The 5,365-nt window shown below is 37.2% G+C and overlaps 1 long non-coding RNA gene across 1 annotated transcript; it reads right to left on the reverse strand.

The window, feature by feature from the left end:
* Positions 1-4,688: 4,688 nt before the first annotated feature.
* On the reverse strand, positions 4,689-5,365 carry LOC126633201 (uncharacterized). The gene is made up of 2 exons (XR_007626980.1): positions 5,267-5,365; positions 4,689-4,975 (listed from the first exon to the last, which is right to left on the reverse strand). It is a non-coding gene; the product is annotated as an uncharacterized LOC126633201 (long non-coding RNA).

Below are 5,365 nucleotides of genomic sequence, written 5' to 3' on the forward strand. Positions count from 1 at the left end.
GGGGATCGAGATATCTCCGAATTGATAAAGTCCTGCCACCAAGACAAAGTTCGAGAGACGATAGAATCTGGAGGATCACACACACACTCCCAAAGCAAGTACCGTGCCTTCCAAATAGCCCAACAGATCATCAGAGCTTTCCTTTGGTTTCTTAAGAGTTTTCTCCCCATTCAAACAAACACATTTGCTTGAATTAATTTGAAATTAATAAGTAATCTTTTAATTAAATTTTATGGGCTTTTAACGAAAAGCCTACGATACTGTTCACTTTAACGAAAAACCACATTTTTACACTAAAAAGTCAAACCTGATACTATTCACTTTACCCTTTATTTTGTCCTTATTATTAAAACTCAAAGTTTTCAAACTATTTTCATTAGTTTTCCTTAAATTTTAACCAAGTCAGTATAGACCAAGAGACCCAAAAACCAAGACCCTAGTCTTTATTAATGAAATATATATTTATTTTATATATTTTAATTCATCACTAGGGATGGCAATTATAACCGTTAAACCCGATAACGGTGAATAACCGTTCGAATGGATTGGATTTGGATATGAAAATTCCAGTATATTTTGGGTATGGGAAAAAACTATGAATATTATTCAGTTATGGTTTTGGATATGGTTATAAGGATCCTCAATCCATATCCGTACCTGAATCCGAACCAAATAATATATAATATAGTTATTCATAATATTAAAGTATGAATATAGATACACGCACACACACACACCCACACATATGTATATTCATTATTCGTCAAATCCCTTACTTTGAGTGTAAATACAAAAATTGCATTATGTGAGTTGCATTTTGTGGGAAAGTTCATAAGTTTTGATATGAATCAAACTCTATGAGAATTCAATGGTACTTATAGGAGATATCAAAGATCGGCCAACATTATCAATGTTTAACTTTAATTTTTATGCTCCACAAGATCCATTCATTAAATTATTTTATACATCAAATATTTAATGACGAAATTAATATTTACTATATTATCATACGTTAATTGAACGAATATATTTTTTAGGGTAAAAGACTGTTTACTACCCTCATGTTTCGTGGTTTTCAACATTTAGTACATCATATTTTTTTCGTCTCAGAGTCATACCTAAAGTGTAAATTTTGGGACAGTCTCATACATCCGTTAGTCAAACTGTTAAGTTTTTCGTTAACTGTGACGTGGCGCACTGACTGGGCGCCACGTGTCATCCACGTTTTTTTTTTTTTCTTCTTCTTTTCTTTTCTTTTCTTCTTCCTTCTTCTTCTTCTTCTTCTTCTTCTTCTTCTTCTTCCGACTGTAACTTTCTTTTTTTTTTCTTTTTTTTTTTCTTCTTCCTTCTCCTTCTTCCTTCCTTCCTACTTCCTTCCCTTTTTTCCCCTTCTTCCTTCTTCTTCCTTCTCATTCTCCTTCTTCTTCCCGAATCTGGGGAAGCTTTTTTTTTTTTTTTTTTTTCTCTTCTTCTTCTTCTTCTTTCTCTTTCCTCCTTCCTTCTTCTTCTTCTTCTTCTTCCTCCGAATCTGCCCAGATTCAGTTTTTTTTTTTTTTTTTTCTTCCTCCTTCTCCTTCTTCCTTCCCCTTCTTCGTTCTTCTTCTTCTTCCTTCGAATTTGGGGGAAGATGAAAGTGTTTTTTTTTTTTTTTTTTTGAGGAAGAAGAAGAAGAAGAAGGAGGAAGAAGGAGGAAGAAGGGGAAGGAAGAAGGAGAAGGAGGAAGAAAAAATTGCAGTCGGAGGAAGAAGAAGAAGAAGAAGGAAGAAGAAGGAAGAAAAAATTGCAATCGGAGGAAGAAGGAGGAAGAAGAAGAAAGAAAGAAAAAAAAAAAAACCAAACTTCCCCAGATTTCGGAGGAAGAAGAAGAAGAAGAAGAAGAAGAAGGAGAAGGAAGAAGAAGGAAGAAGGGGAAGGAAGAAGGAGGAAGAAGAAGACAGAAAAAAAAAAAAAAAAAAAAACAAACTTCCCCAGATTTCGGAGGAAGAAGAAGAAAGAAGGGGAAGAAAGGGAAAAGAAGGAGGAAGGAAGGAAGAAGGAGAAGGAAGAAGAAAAAAAAAAAAGTTGCAGTCGAAGGAAGAAGAAAAGAAAAAAAAAAAAAACACATGGATGACACGTGGCGCCCAGTCAGTGCGCCACGTCACAGTTAACGAAAAACTTAACAGTTTGACTAACGAATGTATGAGACTGTCCCAAAATTTACACTTTAGGTATGACTCTGAGACGAAAAAAACTTGATGTACTAAATCTAAACAGTTTTTTACCCTATTTTTTATATTGAAAAAGATGGATTTAACCGTTAACCGATGGAGAATCCGTTATCCGGTGGGTATGGTTATGGATAATACCCGATGGTTAATTTGCGGTCATGGATATAGTTAATTTTCGTGGTTATGGGGATGGATATAGTTTTTCTGTCTCCGAACCGAACTGTTGACATCCCTATTCATCATCAAGCCCAAAGTGAAAACGTATCCAGTAATTGATTCAATTTATGAACCCCCAGAATCCCATTTACATCATTGTAACTCGCTAATAAGATGGATGGTATGTTTAATGCAATCAATAGTTCATGGGGTATTTCAAATATCTTCACACTTTGACTAAGCTAACCCAATGTTGTTGTCCAAGATTGCTTGTATACTTGTTAAACCATAAGCAAAATTAGGCATTGTAGCATTCATGATATTTATCAAAGTACCAATTACTTGTGAACATGCATTCTCAATTTAGAACTAGGATCAAAAGGTGTTGTGGCAAGTTTGCAATCAAAATGGCCAAACTTTCTTTGTCACATCCCGACCCGGGCCCCACCACATCCCAGGCTCGACTCCGCCGTAGCACGATATTGTCCACTTTGGGCCCCGACCACGCCCTCACGATTTTGTTTCTGGGAACTCACACGAGAACTTCTCAGTGGGTCACCCATCTTGGGATTGCTCTCGCTCGAACTCGCTTAACTTCGGAGTTCCGACGAAACCCGAAGCCAGTGAGTTCTCAAAAGGTCTCGTGCTAGGTAGAGATGGGAATATACATATAAGGCTTACAGGATCCCTTCCCCTTGACGATGTAGGATGTTACAATCCACCCCCCTTAGGGGCCCGACGTCCTCATCGGCATACATCCGGCCAGGGATTGGCTTTGATACCAAACTGACACACCCCGACCTAAATCAAGGCATGATGGCCGTCACGTGAGGGTGACATAGCCATGTGCGCAGTGCGGAAGTGATAAAGATATAAAAATGTGAGTAAATAAAAATCAAGCTAACTAATTTACACTAGACGAATAAATAGGTGCGAGTGATGAGATTTAGGTGTAAACACACATAATCAGGGCATAGGTAGCCTAAGTGCAGTCTAGCAGGACAAATATTAATTACACAATACCAGAGAGATGGTCCTACATTAGGTATCGTCTGTTAGAACCGCCATAGTCTCCTCATAAGCCACCAACAAGAATGTTTCTACCTAGAACCTGAAGGGGTGCAAAACAAAAATGTGTGAGTGGGCAAAACAAAGCTTTTCAAAACCATTCCACTTAACAAAGTAATAACCCCTCGCCATAAAACCTATATAATTTCCCAGAAAATAGACCACATATCTATCTTGAAACCACACTTGAAATAGCCAAATCCACATGTATACCATGCCAAGTATCTCAACATAATGAGGTAAGTAAATCAAGTGAAGTAATTCAATGAAAAGTAATATGTCAGCCAGAGCCACCTAAGGTGGCACGTACGGCTGAATCTATAGCTCATCAAATATGCATGCACATTAGTCGGAACCACTTAAAGTGGTCTATACGACAGGACTGGGTGTAAATAAATACTCTCAAGTGCTACGATCACGTGAAGACTGTGCGAATAATCACGAGTCACTTACGAGTCGAAACCACCTATAGTGGTCTATACGACAGGATTGTGCACCAAAATTGGATTCAAGGTCAGTGTGCGGTGCGGGAGGTAAACATCACGTGAAGGACTGTGCCCTGGCCACGAGCGGGAGCACTAACACCGGGGTGCAGGTTTATGAGCTCTAAATGCATCAATGTAATCATAATCATATAACTCACATCCACCATCTATAAACTCACCTGAAACTTACCTGAGCGTCCGCAGAACCAACAACAATATATGCGACTACTAAACGTATATTCTATATATAAACATTGGCATGGCATTCGAAGCATAAAACCATTTAAATAAGTTTTCTGGGAAAAATACCAAGCATATATATATATATATTGAAAACCAAAAGCACACTCACTGGTAGGGGTGGTTCGGTATGGGATCCCATACCGAAACCCTTGTCCCGATTCCCAAACTGAAATTTTCGGGAATCCCAATTTCAATACCGATCCCAAACTAAATTTTCGGGAATCCCAATTTTCGGAAATCCCAAAATAGTTTCGGGATTTCGGGACAAATCGGGAATCCCGAAATGGTTTTGGGCTTTTGGACTAAATTTGACATATTATGCTTTTGGGCTAAAATTCAACCTTTATATTGAAAATTTGGGCTTTTGGGCAGGCTGCCAATCTGCAGCCCAATCTGTTGTTAGACTAAAATTTGAATCTGTGCACAAATCTGTGCAATCTACCTATCTGAATCTACCAATCTGAATCTGTGCAATCTGAATCTGTGCACAATAACATATGTGATCTACCTATTCAATTTCTACTACACATGCATGCAATAAAAATAAATTAAGTAACAAATCCAAAAGCAAAAAAAATTAGTTACAAGCCAAGGTTTTAAAATAAATAAAGTAACAAACTCAAAAGCAAAAAAATTAGTTACGAGCCAAAGTTTCAAAATAATTAAGTTACAAACCAAAAGCAAAAAAGCAAAGCTTAATGTTTAGGAAGATTGTTGGCCTCTTCGGCCCCTTCGGCCCTTTGATCTTGTTAATGCTTGTGGTTGCTCCCTTCTTGTTGGTACTTGTACTCTTCCACTTGATGTAGATGGTTGAGTCTAACAAGGAATAGATGGACGGCATAGATTATTTTGACAAATAAAATAACAATGCACATTAATATATCACAACCACAGTTCAGCATAAATCCAAATTCCAATCAATAAATCACATATCCAATTCAAATGCAATAACATTAACATATTCAATATGTGCAAAGTAAGAGGAAACAATTAAAGAGAATTCATATATATTCATAAAGAGAATTCATATTTATTCATATCTAACTAATGTCCATACGACATAACCAACACAAACATGTGAATGCAAAATGAAGATATAGTACTAACCTTAAAAAGCCTCAATTCAAACCAAGGACCGAATACACTTATTATTACAACGGGTAATGGAGTGGAGTGGTGTTGCAGACTGTGCAGTACACTCGGATC

Source organism: Malus sylvestris, chromosome 8 (genome assembly GCF_916048215.2).
Source record: "Malus sylvestris chromosome 8, drMalSylv7.2, whole genome shotgun sequence".
NCBI classification, from domain to species: domain Eukaryota; kingdom Viridiplantae; phylum Streptophyta; class Magnoliopsida; order Rosales; family Rosaceae; genus Malus; species Malus sylvestris.